General features: G+C 46.2%; 1 protein-coding gene across 1 annotated transcript in view; it reads right to left on the minus strand.

The window, feature by feature from the left end:
• HS6ST3 (heparan sulfate 6-O-sulfotransferase 3) overlaps positions 1-20596 on the minus strand; it is a 340497-nt gene that overhangs the window by 272522 nt on the left and 47379 nt on the right. The gene's annotated exons all lie outside the window — the stretch shown is intronic.

A 20596-nucleotide genomic window follows, 5' to 3' on the forward strand; every position in this document is an offset into this window, starting at 1 on the left:
ACTAATAACTAGTGAAATGCAACTCCTGAAGCTGATTTGGATAAATTCTATACCATACCCCAAGAAAAAAAAAGGTACAAATTGCACAACTACCCTAACAAGAGAGAAGATCAATGATGCAACACAAACCCTTCTTTGTCTTTAGGCTGTACCTCATTCCTGTCAAGAATTCCTGTCACTCCTGCCTTGACTTGCAAAGAAAACGAGAACATGGGTTTTTTTCAAAGCATCCATATTATGCGTAATAAAACCAGCATCAAGTACATCTACAAAGAGCTGAAGTTTCCTTCAGACTAAGAAAAGAAAATCAGGGGAGCATGGGCACCAGTCCCAAGGCTGGACTTCCTCAAAGCTGCCTACCAAAGGAACGAGATGGAGGCTCCTTGAATCGCCTAGAGTGCACAGAAGCTCAGCCTGCAAGTTCATCTACAGACGAAATTCAGAGTAGCTTCATTAAAAATGGTAACCAACCCTCCAGTTAAACTAATATTAGCTTATGAGGGCATTGTTATTGCTGTACCAGATTACAGATTTTCCCCTGCTCCCTCTTGGCCTCTCCTTCCTCTTCAGATATATTTACCCTTTCAAGAGGCAAGCGACACCCCCAGTGCACACATTCAGCCATTAGCTGACATCTCCTGCAGAAGGCAAGAATGAGGCACCAGGAAACGCTGAAAGGGGTCAGCTTTGGGCAGAACAGCAACATCCTTCATTGGCAACAAAAGCACTTTTCAAAAGTTTTGGTACCAAACACCTTTAACTGGCAACTAACTCCTATTGTCTTCTCCCCTCTATTTAGTTGATTCAGCACAAGTTCTAACTAGGGGAACAGAAACCTGCAGGGACATGTAAATGTTCATCTAAAAAAACATTACATACTCCTTTAAAAAAAAAATCATTTACCATTTTTCTCTATTACAGTCAACCATTCCTAATGTCTCAAAAAAAAAAAAAAAAAGACAATAGAGTCCAAAGAGATTTAATAAGCTCTCATGAAAGCTCTGTCAGCTACTTCATTCTTGGAACAACAATCTAATAAGACAGTTTAATTAATAATTTATTTAAGGAACAAATGTAACTAATTTCTTAAAGCAACAAATACTTGCCATTTTATGAGCAAATATAGACAAGACTAAGGAAAAATCCGATTTTTAAACGCTCCGTAATTTTTTTTTAAATATTTGTTATATAGTGCTGCCTTATTAGATTTAGAGGCTTAGGTAACTTGTTCCCAAAGTTAATCTTCAACAGGTTCTTTCAATGCCACCAGAGAATTTTAGAGACACAGGAAAATTCCACCACCCCTTAACAACCTGTGTCAACTCAGTTCTGCTTTGCAACTTTACTTCTTTTTACAAGTGGCAATAAATCGTCTTAAGAGTTTATTTGCCTCCCCCCCCTTTTTTTTTTCTTTTTTTTTTTTTAAAACAAACACACTACTTTCAAAGTTGATTTTGAGGTCACTGGCTATGTATCCACCAAAAGATACCAGTAGATCTCCAAGCAGAACCAAAGCCCTGGACAGTCACGCTTCAGGAACAAAACAGCAAACAGCATGTGCTGTTCATCTTTCTCCAAGCTAGCTTGATACCTCTTCATTTTTTAATTAAGAGCAAAGATTTTGTCATACTTCCAATCCATTTTTTTCTAGTGAAATACATACTGTAGATACTAAAAGATTAGGCCCCGTGTTCCTGCATGTCATTTCCGAATTTAGAGTCTGTTCAAAACCAAGCTTTTCACTTTCTGTTTCAATAACATCATTGGAGTATCATCTGCATGAAATCTCAATGAACTTTCTTTCATAGCAGCAATGAATGTCATCATAGCTACTTTCCTACCGCATGAATTTCACTTTAAATCTTTAGTACAGCAATTACATTCACAGGAAGTGAATTATCCCAGTCTCTATCATTTCAGGCATGATGGCTCTAGTTACGATAGAAATGACCGCTTTTCATGGGAGATTACAGTAAACATGTGCCACTAGATTTTCTATTACAGAATGTTCTTGATACGATTAAATTGTTTTAATTTTTTATCAAAATGAAGTGATTGCCATTTCATTCCCCTCTCATAGAATCACAGAATCACAGAATGTTAGGGATTGGAAGGGACCTCGAAAGATCATCTAGTCCAATCCCCCTGCCGGAGCAGGATTACCTAGATCATATCACACAGGAACGTGTCCAGGCAGGTTTTGAATGTCTCCAGAGAAGAAGACTCCACAACCTCTCTGGGCAGCCTGTTCCAGTGTTCGGTCACCCTCACCGTAAAGAAGTTTTTCCTCATATTTATGTGGAACCTCCTGTGTTCCAGCTTGCACCCATTGCCCCTTGTCCTGTCAAGGGATGTCACTGAGAAGAGCCTGGCTCCATCCTCATGACACTTGTCCTTTACATATTTATAAACGTTAATGAGGTCACCCCTCAGTCTCCTCTTCTCTAAGCTAAAGAGACCCAGCTCCCTCAGCCTCTCCTCATAAGGGAGATGTTCCACTCCCTTAATCATCTTCGTGGCTCTGCGCTGGACTCTCTCTAGCAGTTCCCTGTCCTTCTTGAACTGAGGGGCCCAGAACTGGACACAATATTCCAGATGCGGCCTCACCAGGGCAGAGTAGAGGGGGAGGAGAACCTCTCTTGACCTACTAACCACACCCCTTCTAATACACCCCAGGATGCCATTGGCCTTCTTGGCCACAAGGGCACACTGCTGGCTCATGGTCATCCTGCTGTCCACTAGGACACCCAGGTCCCTTTCCCCTACGCTGCTCTCCAACAGGTCTGTCCCCAACTTGTACTGGTACATGGGGTTGTTCTTGCCCAGATGCAGGACTCTACACTTGCCCTTGTTATATTTCGTTAAGTTTCTCCTCGCCCAACTCTCCAGCCTGTCTAGGTCCCTCTGAATGGCAGCACAGCCTTCCGGTGCATCAGCCACTCCTCCCAGTTTTGTGTCATCAGCGAACTTGCTGACAGTGCACTCTATTCCCTCATCCAAGTCATTAATGAATATATTGAATAGAACTGGTCCCAGTACCGACCCTTGAGGGACTCCGCTAGACACAGGCCTCCAACTGGACTCTGTCCCATTGACCACCACTCTCTGGCTTCTTTCCTTCAGCCACTTCACAATCCACCTCACTACCCGATCATCCAGACCACACTTCCTCAGTTTAGCTGCGAGGATGCTGTGGGAGACCGTGTCAAACGCTTTACTGAAATCGAGATAGACCACATCCACAGCTTTACCATCATCTATCCACCGGGTTACGTCCTCATAAAAGGCTATCAAGTTGGTTGAGCATGACTTCCCCTTGGTGAAGCCATGTTGAGTGCCCCTAATGATCCCCCTATCCTTGATGTGCCTAGAGACAGCACCAAGAACAAGTTGTTCCATCACCTTTCCGGGGATGGAGGTGAGGCTGACCGGTCTATAGTTACCCAGGTCCTCCTTCTTGCCCTTTTTGAAGACTGGAGTGACGTTTGCTTTCCTCCAGTCCTCAGGCACCTCTCCCGTTGCCCACGACTTAGCAAAGATGATGGAGAGTGGCCTAGCAATGACTTCCGCCAGCTCCCTCAGCACCCATGGGTGCATCCCATCAGGGCCCATGGATTTATGGACGTCCAGATTGCTTAATTGGTCCCTGACCCAGCCCTCATCAACCAAGACAGATTCCCCCTCTATTCTGACTTCTTCTGGGGCCTCAGGGGTCCGGGGCTACTCAGGACAGCCTCCAGCAGTATAGACAGAGGCAAAGAAGGCATTCAGTAACTCCGCCTTCTTTTTATTCTCTGTCTCCAGGGCCCCCACCTCATTCATCAGTGGGCCTACATTGCCTCTAGTGTTGGCTTTACCTGCAATGTATTTGAAGAAGCCCTTTCTGTTGTCCTTGACCTCTCTTGCAAGGTTTAATTCCAAGGAGGCCTTAGCTTTCCTAGTTGCCTCCCTACATCCTCTGACAACAGACTTATATTCCTCCCAAGTGGCCAGCCCCTCCTTCCATGATCTGTACACCCTCCTCTTCCACCTGAGTTTGCCCAGCTAACCATGCAGGTCTCCTGGTACCCTTCCTTGACTTCCTACTTGTTGGGATGCTCTGATCTTGAGCTCGGAAGAAGCAGTCCTTGAATGCTAACCAACTATCTTGAGCCCCCTTACCTTCTAGTACCCTGTCCCATGGGATTTCCCCTAGCAATTGCTTGAAAAGGCCAAAGTTGGCCCTACTGAAGTCCAGGGTTGTAATTCTGCTAGCTATTCTGTTCCTGCCACATGAGATCCTGAACTCTACCATCTCATGGTCACTACAACCAAGGCTGCCCTCAACCTTCACCTCTTCAACCAGACCCTCCTTGTTAGTGAGGATCAGATCCAGCAGCGCTCCTCTCCTAGTTGGCTCATCCACCATTTGCATCAGAAAGTTATCATCGATGCACTGGAGGAACCTCCTGGACTGGGGATGGCTGGCTGAGTAGGCCTCCCAGCAAATATCAGGGTAGTTGAAATCCCCCACGACAACCAGGCCCTGTAATTGAGAGACTGCTCTCAGCTGCCTGTAGAAGGCCTCATCGCCCTCCTCATCCTGATCCGGTGGCCTGTAATAGACACCCACAACAGTATCACCCCTGCCAGCCTGCCCCTTAATTCGCACCCACAAACTCTCAACTCGCTCCTGATCCGCCTCTGGACAGAACTCAATACATTCTAGCTGCTCACTCACATAAAGAGCAACTCCACCACCTCTCCTTAGCGGCCTGTCTTTCCTGAACAGGACATAGCCATCCATGACCACATTCCCGTCATGCGAGGCGTCCCACCAAGTCTCTGTAATTGCCACTAGATCATAGCCCCCCGACCGAACACGGATTTCTAACTCCTCCTGTATATTCCCCATGCTGCGTGCATTGGTGTACAGGCATTTCAGGGAGCGAGCTGAGCACATTGATTTCACCCCAGGGGGATGGGGGGCCTCCTGGTCTACCTCAACACTAGAGCGTTGCCCCAGTGGTGCAAGCCCAGCTACTACCCCATCCCCCTTCGAATCTAGTCTAAAGCTCTCCGAATGAGCCCTGCTAATTCCTGTCCCAGAACCCTTTTGCCCCTACGACATAAACCTTTCCCATGTATTACCGTCACGCCTGGTGTCTTATAAAACCAGCCATTATCAAAGAACCCAAAGCCCTGCCTGTAGCACCAGTCTCGTAGCCAGGCATTAATAGAGAGAATCCTACTATTCCAAACAACGTCATCACCTGAAAATGGAAGGAGGGAGGAGAAAACAACTTGTGCTCCAGACTCTTTCACCAACCGCCCTAGGGCCTTGTAGTCTTTCTTCATCCCCCTCAGACTACGGGATGCAGCTTCTTCCCCACCTGTCTGGAAGATCAGCAGGGGGTAGTAGTCTGTGGCCTTCACCAGGCTGGCGAGTTGCCTGGTGATATCCCTGATTCGGGCTCCAGGCAGGCTGCAGACCTCCCTGTGATGGGGGTCAGCTCTGCATATTGGGCCCTCAGATCCCTTTAGAAAGGAGTCTCCAACCACTAAAACTCTTCTCTTCTTCCTTGTGGAGGAGGTAGCTATACGCCCGTCAGGTTTTTCTGACTGTGGTGGGACCTCTGATATAGGTTGCCTCTCCACCACATCCCCATTGGACCGGCTGTATTCCACTAGGGCTTCATATCTATTGCTCAGAGGCACCTGTGGAGGCGAGGTAGGCAAGGAGGGCACTCGCCTTTTGCCATTGCCATAGACTTGCCTCCACTCACTCCTTTCCTCTAGGTTATCGTTTTCCACCTGAGAGGGGCAGAGTACAGGGGTCCCTCGATCCTGGGAGCTCTCCGGCAGGTGCTCCCATTTTTGTTGCAGGGAGGGCAGAGCCTGGCTCCACCAGTCTATCTCCATTTCAGCCTCCCGAATGCTCCTAAGCCTTTCTACTTCGGCTTGAAGCCTTTCAACCTGGCTTTGCAGCTGTGCCGCTCGGCCGAGCAGATCATCTACCTGCTCACAGCGCACGCAGCCCCCTGACACCACAGAGACGGTGTAGCATTCCCTGCAGCCTGCGACCCGCACCATCGCCTCCTTCCGTGGGAGCTCTGTCTGGGTTCCCACATCCATTTTGGTCTTCTTCCGCCGGGTGGAGACCATTGTTCTTTCACTGAGCTGGGAAATACCTGTTGGTGACACCCCTGGTTCACAGCTCCTTGGCGCCTTCCTCACCTTGTGCACTGGGAAGGAGTCAGCGCCCTCCCCAACGAGCTGAAAATGACTGCAGCCTCTCCTGCCCTGGGACACACCCAGTCACTGCTGACTCCCCCTCTCCCCTCTGGGCAGGGACTAGTCCCTGTCCTCCAAGAGGCTCTTTATCACCCAATAGACAGGGGGTGGTGCTATGCCCCCCGCCCTCCTGATTCATTGCCGGGAACTTCCGGGTCCAGGGGAAAGCAGCTTGGGGGGCCCAAAGTATGAAAACCGCCCGGTACAGCCCAATCTCGCCTCGCCCCGCACTGACCTCAGTCGCTGCCGCTGCTGCCGCCGCTGCCGCCACTGTTGCCCACTGGCAGCATCTAATACTCTCATACTAAGCAGCATCTCTGTCATACAAATTTAAACTTTTTTTAACCTTATATATACTCCTAACAACCCTACCTATCCTCCACAACCTTTGCAACACTAGGAGATGGACCAATAATCCTAGCTTGTAAATAAGGATAAAATATACATTATATATGTGTATCAGAAAGAAAACAAAGATTTAGTGCTGTGTTGGCATTCTTGTTAACTCAGGTTTTAGTGGGCAGTGTTTATTTTGACAAGTCAGGGCCTCTCTCCATTCCACCGGCTCCTTAAATTCCTACTGTTGGCAATGAAGATTGCTGTTCTATATATGCATGAAGTTTTACCTGAAACAGCAAGGGAAGAAACATGACATTCAGTGGTACCATACAAACACATAACGAAAAAATTAAAGGTTCAGACCTTAAGAGCAATGAATAAATATTATTCTTCATGTGTTTGCAACTTTTTATAAGGAACTGTAAGGAAAATTTCAAAGTAAGCGAGTTTTCATGGTTAAGTATGATGGAAATATTAAGCAAAACTACTAGTTAGCTGCTCAAACTTTTTCAAGGCAAAACAAGCCAACTTGCTGATAGGATGGGGTTGCCGCATCACAAACACCTTTGGAAGAAACATTTCCAAGCAGCGCGTGGCATGAAAGCAGGTTTTTCATTTGACTGTTATGTCTCCTGTCATACCATAAACTATATTTCATAGATAAGAAGACTAAAGACTTCAGATTTTATACGTCACTTCAGTCCAATGTATTTCAGAGTATTAAAAGCAATAATTCTAAAGAAAAGACTAATGGTAACACAGTAAGAGTGAAGACATCCTCTAATGCTGTGCAGTTTGGCAACAGTTCTTAAAAACCACTGCTCTGAACAGCATTATCGTATCTAGTATATATAGTAACTTCTCGAAAGAGAAGTTGTGGGTGCCCCCCTCCCTGGAAGTGTTCAAGGACAGGTTGGATGGGGCTTTGAGCAACCTGGTCTAGTGGAAGGTGTCTTATTCATCAATGACCTGGACGAAGGAACAGAGTGTACACTCAGCAAATTTGCTGATGACACAAAACTGGGAGGGGTGGCTGATACACCAGAAGGCTGTGCTGCCATTCAGCGAGACCTGGACAGGCTGGAGAGCTGGGTGGAGAGGAACCTCATGAAGTTCAACAAAGGCAAGTGGAGAGTCCTGCACCTTGGGAGGAATAACCCCACGCATCAGTACAGGTTGGGGCTGATCTACTGGAGAGCAGCTCTGCAGAGAAGGACCTCAGTGTTCTGGTGGACAACTTCACCATGAGCCAGCAATGTGCCCTTGAGGCCAACAAGGCCAATGGTATCCTGGGGTGCATTAGGAAGAGTGTGGCCAACAGGTCAAGGAAGGTTATCCTGCCCCTCTACATGGCCCTGGTGAGGCCACATCTGGAGTACTGTGTCCAGTTCTGGGCCCCCCAGTTCAAGGAAGATATGGAATTACTGGAGAGAGTCCAGCGAAGGGCTACAAAGATGATCAGAGGACTGGAGCATCTCTCTTATGAGGAGAGGCTGAGAGAGCTGGGTCTGTTCAGCTTGGAGAAGAGAAGACTGAGAGGGGATCTTATCAACACTTACAAATACCTTAGGGGTGGGTGTCAAGAGGAGGGGGCCAGACTCTTCTCAGTGGTGCCCAGTGACAGGACAAGGGGCAATGGGCACAAGCTGAAACATGGGAAGTTCCATCTGAACATGAGGAGGAACTTCTTTCCTTTGAGGGTGACAGAGCACTGGAACAGGCTGCCCAGGGAGGTCGTGGAGTCTCCTTCTCTGGAGATATTCAAAACCTGCCTGGATGCGACCCTGTGCAACATGCTCTAGGTGAACCTGCTTTGGCAGGGGGTTGGACTAGATGATCTCCAGAGGTCCCTTCCAACCCTTAACCATTCTGTGATACCATGATTCTATGATTCACTTACCAAGAATTACAAAGGAAGCTGATAATATTGCAAAGTTCAGCAGGGACTTCAACTGGATGTATCAAAAATAAACAAATTACCTTTACCAGTGACAAACTCAGTGATAAAGCCATTCAGACATCTCCATCCTCAATAAATGGACTATCTTAAAGTCTTTAAAAGGCATTTTCTGGGCCAAAACCCAAAATCCAATACCCAGTGAACAACATTTCATGTCATGTTATTTCATCTTCTGCAACTGTCTGCAATAGCGAAGCATTACTACAATCAGAAAAAGCAGTGTTAACACAGGCCTTTTATACACTGTTTTCAAACCACAATACACAAATTTATATTCTTGAAGATTTCAAAGTGACTGTTAAAGTCAACTGTAGTTACTGCATAGATTAAAATATTGTACTGTGAACAAAAATCTCTCTGAAAAGGGCTTATGCTAACACATCTTGGTTCATGGAAACATTTCAACACCACCAATCACCTGCCAATCAGTGACCCCAACTTTCTGGGCACTGCTCATGATAAATCACCCGTTTTCACTGCTAGCAAAATTTCTTCTCCTAGCCCTGCAGACCCTGGACTGCAAACAATGCAAGACACTTGGCATCTGAAAGCAAGAGCCAAAACGTCTTTTCATGAGAAACCACTGAAGCAAACAACTGCCTTTTTCCCCAGATGGATTTTCGATACATTTTTTTGAGCAGCAAATAAGTTGCACTGACAAACTACCTATACACAAAGCAAAGTTAACCCTACCCCTGCACTACACATTTTAATACGAAGAATTCCATTTTTGTTTTTAAAGTTCTACAAAATACTCCATGTGACACTTAGGATGGAAAAAGGCTGACCAAATGGGCAGGACTGATCTGGAAGCTACTTGTCATCATGAAGGATGAGAAATTACAAGACAGTTAATGTATCAGGTAATCTTAGTCTTAGAGACCGTTCTCCAAAATGGCCTTTGCTGGAAAATGTTTCTGGAAAGCAAGAAAATGTCTTATTGGTTTAACTGTTAATAAACAAAATGACAAAAGCTACTCTATTCAGTCTTGACAAAACCATCTACCAACACAATTTAACTTAATATGCTCCTTCAGCAACATCTGGATATTGCCCCTGCCAAAAGTCATCCAAACCAAAGATCTTTAAATCTGAGGGGATCAATGCCCTCAGGACCATGCATTTTTATCAGATCATTTCCTCCCCCCAGAATCAGAGACAGGAGAATGAAATATCATTCCTCAAGTTCCCTGCACTAATCCTTTCCATTGAAAAGTCACCTCACACACATACTTCAGACTCTGGTAATTAGACAACTAGAAAAGGGGTAACAGACAGCGGCGGCAGCAGCGAAAGCGGCGGCAGCGACTTGAGGTTAGTGTGGGGGCGAGGGCGACATCGGGCTTAACCGGGCGGTTTTTCGTACTCTGGGCCCCCCCTGAGCCCCCCGCGAGCATCAGCCCCGAGCTGCTTCCCTCTGACCCCGGACCCGGACCCGGAGGTTCCCGGCAACGAATCAGGAGAGGAGGGGGCGTAGCCGGAGGCACCGCGGAGGCACCGCGGGCGATTTAAACGCTCCACCCCCTGTTATCGTTGATAAAGAGCCTCCTGGAGGACAGGGACTAGTCCCTGCCCAGAGGGGAGAGACTCAGCAGTGCCTGGGTGAGTCAGCAGTGACTGGGTGTGTCCCAGGGCAGGAGAGGCTGCAGTTGTTTGCTGCTCGTTGGGGAGGGCACTGACTCCTTCCCAGTGCACAAGGCGAGGAAGGTGCCAAGGAGCTGTGAACCAGGGGTGTCACCAACAGGTATTTCCCAGTTCAGTGAAAGAACAATGGTATCTACCCGGCGGAAGAAGACCAAAATGGATGTGGGAACCCAGACAGAGCTCCCACGGAAGGAGGCGATGGTGCAGGTTGCAGGCTGCAGGGAATGCTACACCGTCTCTGTGGTGTCAGGGGGCTGTGTGCGCTGTGAGCAGGTAGATGATCTGCTCGGCCGAGCGGCACAACTGCAAAGCCAGGTTGAAAGGCTTCAAGCCGAAGTAGAAAGGCTTAGGAGCATTCGGGAGGCTGAAATGGAGATAGACTGGTGGAGCCAGGCTCTGCCCTCCCTGCAACAAAAATGGGAGCACCTGCCGGAGAGCTCCCAGGATCGAGGGACCCCTGTACTCTGCCCCTCTCAGGTGGAAAACGATAACCTAGAGGAAAGGAGTGAGTGGAGGCAAGTCTATGGCCGTGGCAAAAGGCGAGTGCCCTCCTTGCCTACCTTGCCTCCACAGGTGCCTCTGAGCAATAGATATGAAGCCCTAGTGGAATACAGCCGGTCCAATGGGGATGTGGTGGAGAGGCAACCTATATCAGAGGTCCCACCACAGTCAGAAAAACCTGACGGGCGTATAGCTACCTCCTCCACAAGGAAGAAGAGAAGAGTTTTAGTGGTTGGAGACTCCTTCCTAAAGGGATCTGAGGGCCCAATATGCAGAGCTGACCCCCATCACAGGGAGGTCTGCAGCCTGCCTGGAGCCCGAATCAGGGATATCACCAGGCAACTCCCCAACCTGGTGAAGGCCACAGACTACTACCCCCTGCTGATCTTCCAGACAGGTGGGGAAGAAGCTGCATCCCATAGTCTGAGGGGGATGAAGAAAGACTACAAGGCCCTAGGGCGGTTGGTGAAAGAGTCTGGAGCACAAGTTGTTTTCTCCTCCCTCCTGCCATTTTCAGGTGATGACGTTGTTTGGAATAGTAGGATTCTCTCTATTAATGCCTGGCTACGAGACTGGTGCTACAGGCAGGGCTTTGGGTTCTTTGATAATGGCTGGTTTTATAAGACAACAGGCGTGACAGTGATACACGGGAAAGGTTTATGTCGTAGGGGCAAAAGGGTTCTGGGACAGGAATTAGCAGGGCTCATTCGGAGAGCTTTAAACTAGATTCGAAGGGGGATGGGGTGGTAGCTGGGCTTGCACCACTGGGGCAACGCTCTAGTGTTGAGGTAGACCAGGAGGCCCCCCATCCCCCTGGGGTGAAATCAGGGGGTGAATCTGGGATGAAATCGGTGTGCCCAGCTCGCTCCCTGAAATGCCTGTACACCAATGCACGCAGCATGGGGAATATACAGGAGGAGTTAGAAATCCGTGTTCGGTCGGGGGGCTATGATCTAGTGGCAATTACAGAGACTTGGTGGGACGCCTCGCATGACTGGAATGTGGTCATGGATGGCTATGTCCTGTTCAGGAAAGACAGGCCGCTAAGGAGAGGTGGTGGAGTTGCTCTTTATGTGAGTGAGCAGCTAGAATGTAGAGTTCTGTCCAGAGGCGGATCAGGAGCGAGTTGAGAGTTTGTCGGTGCGAATTAAGGGGCAGGCTGGCAGGGGTGATACTGTTGTGGGTGTCTATTACAGGCCACCGGATCAGGATGAGGAGGGTGATGAGGCCTTCTACAGGCAGCTGAGAGCAGTCTCGCAATTACAGGGCCTGGTTGTCATGGGGGATTTCAACTACCCTGATATTTGCTGGGAGGCCTACTCAGCCAGCCATCCCCAGTCCAGGAGGTTCCTCCAGTGCGTTGATGATAACTTTCTGATGCAAATGGTGGATGAGCCAACTAGGAGAGGAGCGCTGCTGGATCTGATCCTCACTAACAAGGAGGCTCTGGTTGAAGAGGTGAAGGTTGAGGGCAGCCTTGGTTGTAGCGACCATGAGATGGTAGAGTTCAGGATCTCATGTGGCAGGAACAGAATAGCTAGCAGAATCGCAACCCTGAACTTCAGGAGGGCCAACTTTGGCCTTTTCAAGCAATTGCTAGGGGAAATCCCATGGGACAGGGTACTAGAAGGTAAGGGGGCCCAAGATAGTTGGTTAGCATTCAAGGACTGCTTCTTCCGAGCTCAAGATCAGAGCATCCCAACAGGTAGGAAGTCAAGGAAGGGTACCAGGAGACCTGCATGGTTGAACAGGGAACTGCTGGGCAAACTCAAGTGGAAGAAGAGGGTGTACAGATCATGGAAGGACGGGCTGGCCACTTGGAAGGAATATAAGTCTGTTGTCAGAGGATGTAGGGAGGCAACTAGGAAAGCTAAGGCCTCCTTGGAATTAAACCTTGCAAGAGAGGTCAAGGACAACAGAAAGGGCTTCTTTAAATACATTGCAGGTAAAGCCAACACTAGAGGCAATGTAGGCCCACTGATGAATGAGGTGGGGGTCCTGGAGACAGAGGATAAAAAGAAGGCGGAGTTACTGAATGCCTTCTTTGCCTCTGTCTATACTGTTGGAGGCTGTCCTGAGGAGCCCCGGACCCCTGAGGCCTCAGAAGAAGTCAGGATAGAGGAGGAATCTGTCTTGGTTGATGAGGGCTGGGTCAGGGACCAATTAAGCAACCTGGACGTCCATAAATCCATGGGTCCTGATGGGATGCACCCGCGGGTGCTGAGGGAGCTGGCAGAAGTCATTGCTAGGCCACTCTCCATCATCTTTGCTAAGTCGTGGGCAACGGGAGAGGTGCCTGAGGACTGGAGGAAAGCGAATGTCACTCCAGTCTTCAAAAAGGGCAGGAAGGAGGACCCGGGTAACTATAGACCGGTCAGCCTCACCTCCATCCCCGGAAAGGTGATGGAGCAACTTGTTCTTGGTGCTGTCTCTAGGCACATCAAGGATAGGGGGATTGTTAGGGGCACTCAGCATGGCTTCACCAAGGGGAAGTCTTGCTCAACCAACTTGATAGCCTTTTATGAGGATGTTACCCGGTGGATAGATGATGGTGAAGCTGTGGATGTGGTCTATCTCGATTTCAGTAAAGCGTTTGACACAGTCTCCCACAGCATCCTCGCAGCTAAACTGGGGAAGTGTGGTCTGGATGATCGGGTAGTGAGGTGGATTGTGAACTGGCTGAACGAAAGAAGCCAGAGAGTAGTGGTCAGCGGGGCAGAGTCCAGTTGGAGGTCTGTGTCTAGCGGAGTTCCGCAAGGGTCGGTTCTGGGACCAGTTCTAGTCAATATATTCATTAATGACTTGGATGAGGGATTAGAGTGCGCTGTCAGCAAGTTCGCTGATGACACAAAACTGGGAGGAGTGGCTGATGTGCCGGAAGGCTGCGCAGCCATTCAGAGGGACCTGGACAGGCTGGAGAGTTGGGCGGGGAGAAATTTAATGAAATATAACAAGGGCAAGTGTAGAGTCCTGCATCTGGGCAAGAACAACCCCATGTATGAGTACAAGTTGGGGACAGACCTGTTGGAGAGCAGCGTAGGGGAAAGGGACCTGGGGGTCCTAGTGGACAACAGGATGACCATGAGCCAGCAGTGTGCCCTTGTGGCCAAGAAGGCCAATGGCATCCTGGGGTGTATTAGAAGGGGTGTGGTCAGCAGGTCGAGAGAGGTTCTCCTCCCCCTCTACTCTGCCCTGGTGAGGCCGCATCTGGAGTATTGTGTCCAGTTCTGGGCCCCTCAGTTCAAGAAGGACAGGGAACTGCTAGAGAGAGTCCAGCGCAGAGCCACGAAGATGATTAAGGGAGTGGAACATCTCCCTTATGAGGAGAGGCTGAGGGAGCTGGGTCTCTTTAGCTTAGAGAAGAGGAGACTGAGGGGTGACCTCATTAATGTTTATAAATATGTAAAGGGTAAGTGTCAAGAGGATGGAGCCAGGCTCTTCTCAGTGACATCCCTTGACAGGACAAGGGGCAATGGGTGCAAGCTGGAGCACAGGAGGTTCCACATAAATATGAGGAAAAACTTCTTTACGGTGAGGGTGACCGAACACTGGAACAGGCTGCCCAGAGAGGTTGTGGAGTCTCCTTCTCTGGAGACATTCAAAACCCGCCTGGACGCGTTCCTGTGTGATATGGTCTAGGCAATCCTGCCCCGGCAGGGGGATTGGACTAGATGATCTTTCGAGGTCCCTTCCAATCCCTAACATTCTGTGATTCTGTGATTCTGTGAACAGAAGAAATGTACCTGAACTGCAAATTGATACTATCTGTTCTAGCAAACTTTGTGGCTTTTGGATAAACAGGGGGTTAATGCCGTGAAATGACACGACTAAAGCTTAGTTCTTATTTCTAGATTTTATCCTCTTTATCCATTAAGCAAATACCTCTGAAAGGGACTTGCAAGGTTTCTCAGGTACTCCAATTCCAGCCCTATGGTATGATGACAGTGACCTAGACACGAACACAAATCTTAAAAACAGAGAGCCTATTGCTCATGTTTCAGTCACTCTGTTCAATCAGGCATATCATTTTAAATCTCTAGTGATGATGGATTTGCATTCTGGAGGATTCCCATGAAACAAAGTGGATGTGTTCCACACTCAGCCTTTTCCAGTGCTCATACAACCAATGGAAAGTTTCAAATCAGGGCACTTGCAGGTAGACAGGCTAGTCATATCTTCAAAATGCCACCCCCTGTTGCTCCAGAAACAGGAGTCAGTCCTAATTCTCACACTGAAAATCACCTCAGTGGATCTAGAGTCATAGAATTATTTAGGTTGGAAAAGACCTTTAAAATCATCAAGTCCAACCGCTAACCTAACACTGCCAAGTCCACCACTAAACCATGTCCCTAAGCACCACATCTAGATGTCTCTTGAATACCTTCAGGGATGGTGATTCCACCACTTCCCAGGGCAGCCTGTTCCAATGCTTGACAACCCTTTCAGTGAAGAAATTTTTCTTGATATCCAATCTAAACCTCCACTCGTGCAACTTGAGGCCGTTTCGTCTCGTCCTATCGCTTGTTACCTGGGAGAAGAGACAAACACCCACCTTGCTACAACCTCCTTTCAGGTAGCTGTAGAGAGCAGTAAGGTTTCCCCTCAGCCTCCTTGTCTCCAGACTAAACAACCCCAGTTCCCTCAGCCTTTCCTCACAGGACTTGTGCTCTAGACCTTTCACCAGCTTCGTTGCCCTTCTTCGGACGCGCTCCAGCAATTGATATGGGGGACAAGACACTTCAGCCACTGGACGTGTGAAAAGCAATACAACAAACAAAGGGCTAAGTTCCTCCCCAATAAGGCAAAAAGAGTAGGTAAACAAGACATTAGTGCAGAAAATTTATCAACAGTGTAATTCACTAAGTGATGTGAGAGCAATAGAAAAGTCTCTTCTGACAGTTTGGATGCAGATTCATGCACTGATGGAATAGGCCAAACAAGCAGCATGGGTATTGCTTCTTCTAATAGTTTGCTAGGGTGATGTCATATTTTGCTAGAGGCAGAAAGAACCGAAGAGGAAGAATTAAAAATAAATAGGCCAGAACAAAGCATATTTTCAATTTCAGCTGCAAAACCAATGTAGCAACAATTTCCTCTTCTTTTAGCAAGAAAAATAATGCTGGCAAATTGCAATGTTACCAACGTAAAACAAAGACTGAACACCAAAGAGTTTTTGGTGCTTGTTTATTTTTTTTTCATCGTTTCAAGAGAAAACTTTGCTATACTGTGAAGTTTCTTTTACATGTAGTGAAGGGAAAGTACAGAAACAACATGTAAGTCTAATACGCTCAATCTCTAGATTTGAGTTTCCACTGAAATAAAACAAATTAATCTTTAGAACTATTTCAACACTTAATTAAAGAAGTCTCAGAAATAAGGCTCACAATTGCTTCATTTGCTTTCAGTCACTAGGATTTTATTTACACATGGTTTAGCATTTGCTCCTAAGTGACTGTATGTAGGCCCCAAAAAGCAGTAGTTCAGGTCATGAAGGTCAAATAAAATTCAAAGATCAGACAAATAGATTTGGGAGGGACCTTAAGCTATCGATCCCAACAAATGCGTTTTCTATTTTGTTCCTAAAGACCTCAGATACTTGAAACAAATCTCCAGGCAAAACATCCCAGTGGTTGACTTCTATTAAGGGTCTGCCAATCCTTAAAAGAAAAAAGAAAAACATTTTATTGCAAAGTACTGTTGTTACTTCTTGCCAGGTCTGTTAGAGACAAATGGAGTTCTTTCCTCCCTACACTGCAGTATTATTACCACATTCCAGAAAAAGGTATGAGGCTGTAGCTGATCACCAGTGGAAGGTAATTCAGCGATGTCAAGCTCTTTTGATGAAAGAGAAGTTATCCTGGGCTGTATATAGCAAGTTTCATCTGTGGGGTTCATGGTAGCAGCTTAGGCAGGGAGTAGTGCAGAACCAATCCTGAACTCAGCCCCTCATTTACTTCAGATCATTTCTCCAAAGTACCAAGCTCCCTTGAAATTCTGAAACCGTCCCTTCAGCATCCCAGCAGATGCTCTCAACTCCATCACAAACATCCATATCATTAACACACTAACTACTGCTGTCTTCAGACAGCTGAGCCCTCAGGACTACACAGTAATTCCCTGCAAAAGTGGAATGCTGAAAACTGTTCTGGATACAGTTTGCAAACCAATTTTGGTCCTGACTTGCATTCCTTTCCTCTAAGCCATTCTTTCAATGTTTACCTTGTGAACATCCCATTTCAAGAGCTTACTAGAGATCACGTGGATGGCATCTAATGTTTCTTTTCATACCTCCACCAAAATTTGGTAAGCAAAAATCATGAGACTCGATCCCACCTCTGAAACACACTCCTTCCGACCACTCAGCTCCTCTTCTTTAAAGAGGAAGCATTACCTTATTCAGAATGGCAATGCTCTGCTTTCTCTGTTAGCTGGGTTTTTATTAGATTTACTTAACCACTCAGATTCCCCCAGCTGATTCTACCCACTTTTTAAAGTTCAAATTCTGACTTAGTAAGGGAACTGGAGGGCTGATAATCATAGAATCATAGAATGGTTTGGGTTGGAAGCGACCTTAAAGATCATCTAGTTCCAACCTCCCTGCCACAGGCAGGGACACCTTTCCACTAGACCAGGTTGCTCAAAGCCTCATCCAACCTGGCCTTAAACACTGCCAGGGAGGTGGCAGCCACAACCTCTCTGGGCAACCTGTTCCAGTGTCTCACCACCTTCACAGTAAAGAATTTCTTCCTAATATATAATAATAATAATAATAATAATAATAATAATAATAATAATGGCACTCTGACTTCATAACCTTAAATATACATGCCTAAAGACATGTAAGTCAGGTCACAGGTGGTACTCAGACAATATCATTCAAAAGGTTTTGAGCACATAGCACATGACATTAGCACATCTAGAAGAGGATCCAAACAGATTTCATTTTAAAGAAACATGGCTACTACGTACAGCCTTCATTCATACACTAGAAAAGTAGTCTGTTGTAAAATAAATTAGTATTTTAGCTGTTTGAATTTTAAATGGTTCTGTTGTTTGAGTAGTACTTGCGCAAAACATGAAATATTTACTTTGACTTCAGTTGATCTTCAGGTCACTTAAATCCAGAACCTTGGAAGATAATTGGCTACTTAAGTCCTAGTCTCATCAAAAGCCATCAAGGTGACTAAATGCATTTCGAAGTCTGAGCCTTGGTCTCTCTGATTCTCAAATCTCCATCTGCAAAACGGTGAAAATTTTTCCCTGCTATTTCCCATCGTATGAGTGCAAACTAGCCAGATAAGATGATCACAGAACTATCTAAGCAACTGCATTGGTTTAATTTTTGTATTTTCTTTTATAGATTTCAAACCTTTTAAAACGTTTGGGCTTCCTCTAGCAGTACATTTTCATGCAACCCAAGATATATATTTATACAGCTTTGTTTCTGAAAGTATTGCTCTTAATGCTGGCACACGTGCAGCAGAAACAACAGTAATCAATTTGATTTGACCTTATGAAACAAGTGTCATTTTGATAAATGATCCTAATTAAGTTGATATTTCAGGTAGAAAGTGTATTGAGTTAATGTGCTGGCACCTCTCTAGTTATAGTCAGACAAGTACAGATGTTGCAATAAAGTAGCACTAGTACATTATTAACTTTGCCAGTCACTCGGTTTGCATTCACAGAGTTTGATCAAAGCCACACAACTCAGCAACGGAAAAAAAATGCTGATTTTAAGTTTTAATTATTCAGCAACATACACAAGTAGTAGCTCCAGGAAGTTTCAAAGCTATAGGTCATTCCTTGATGATTCCTCTCCAGCATGCAAATGATTAATTAGTCCAGTGGCAGCACAATACTTAGGGCAGAGAGTCACATTTGTTTAGAAAACCTTGCTCAAACAGCAAAAGACAAAACCTGTGTTTCTTCTCTTTTACATAAATCTAATTACGGAATGTCCTGTTAAGGCTAAAAGACACCATACATTTACATAAATCTAATTACAAGATGTCTTGTTAAGGCTAAAAGACATCATACACTTATGCAGTGGAAGTCTTTGATACATGGCACACAGCTGGCAAATACAAGTTTGTTTTCCATTTAGCCATTTAGCAATGGTAGCAGATAAAATAACACACTAGTCATCTGCTCTGAAGTCAAAGCAGTCTCACATTTTCCCCATTTTTCTACCAAGTCCTTTGTAGCCCTAAACCAATTTATTGCACTTATCAATTGATACAGACTGGCAGCTACACTTACTATTAAAACACAACTCTCGCAGTGAGGGAGCTGCTTTCTTATCTAGCTCTCCCACAACAGGTGGGACTGTAGAGTATTGGCTCTGAGCTCAAGCACTGGTAAGAGCAGTTATGCTGTAGTCAGGCAGGGAGCCACAAGCACTGGTGAGACCCTACACAGGTCTGTCACTGTAAGCTTGCGGCACTCCAACACGGGCTTGAGCTAACTTCTGAGGTAACAAGAGTTTCTTCCCTCAGACACCACAGGGCTACACGCCACTTCTGGAATCAATGACGCGCTGACAGCCTGCTGTGCAGCAAGCAGCAACCTAACTCGAAGGCCCCTTCCCAATCTCAAAACACATCTTGCAAACATTTCCAGAAGCATAGAGACTGAAAGGGAGAAAGCACTTCCTACCCAGCAGCAAGTTTCAAAGGAGTTTCAAGAACCATGACACAACTACTGAAACCCTGGCCCTTTGGAAACTGGCTTCCTTTCTTTTATCAAGTTTGGCCCGCTAAAACCAAGCGTGCGCTGAAAATAATGTCTGATGTTTCTTGTATCCAATTACCCGTCTCCTCAGGGGTTTCCTCTTGCAAGACAGCAGAGAGAAACGGTTTATTGTATTTTCTTCAGAACCACAGAAAAGTTCCCTCTGGAGTATAGAAAAAGATTCTGTTCTTGATATCTACCTGTCAAAAATCAGGACATTCTTCACCAGGTGTTTACCCCACAGAAACAATCTTGACATTAGATCAGCCTACTTTCATGCTGCAGACCGTGAGGCGGGGATCAGTCACCATGGTTGTAACATCTTTCAGGCTGACACACCAAGTAAGCCAGTCTAGAAATGGATGTACCATGAGCATGACAACAGAAGAACATGACTTCAGGCAGCCATGCTTCTGTCAGATTCAGGTAACTCAATACAAAAAAAAAAAATTAAAAATTGCACACCATAGAAAAATACATACTTCTATACCGTAGTGAGAACAGCCATACAAGGAGCAGAGACAGGGGAAGAAAAATAACAACAAATTCAGCTGAATGTCACAGTAAAATACTCTTCTGTGGTCACAACATAATGGAATATTCAGACATCATTACAGAAAACATGGCAAATTATGTAGCTATATAGCTATTTCCTTGATGAAACTATATAATTCGTAGCATTGCCAGTCTTATTTGTTCTATAAATTATTTATATCCACAAAATAACCATGACAACACTCAGAAAATGTCACTTTTAAGCAGACAGGTAAGGACATAGTTAATAATAGCAGCCTTCCAGTACCTGAAGGAGCTCTACAGGAAAGCGGGAGAGGGACTTTTTCCAAGGGCATGTGGTGATAGGACAAAGGGTAATGGTTTTAAACTGAAAGAGGGTAGATTTAGATTAGATATTAGGAAGAAATTCTTGACTGTGAGGGTGGTGAGACACTGGAACAGGTTGCCCAGAGAAGCTGTGGCTGCCCCCTCCCTGGCAGTGTTTAAGGCCAGGTTGGATGAGGCTTTGAGCAACCTGGTCTAGTGGAAAGGTGTCCCTGCCTGTGGCAGGGAGGTTGGAACTAGATGATCTTTAAGGTCGCTTCCAACCCAAACCATTCTATGATTCTATGATTCTAATTTGCTCAATTT

This window comes from Nyctibius grandis, chromosome 2, assembly GCF_013368605.1.
Source record: "Nyctibius grandis isolate bNycGra1 chromosome 2, bNycGra1.pri, whole genome shotgun sequence".
NCBI lineage: Eukaryota > Metazoa > Chordata > Aves > Nyctibiiformes > Nyctibiidae > Nyctibius > Nyctibius grandis.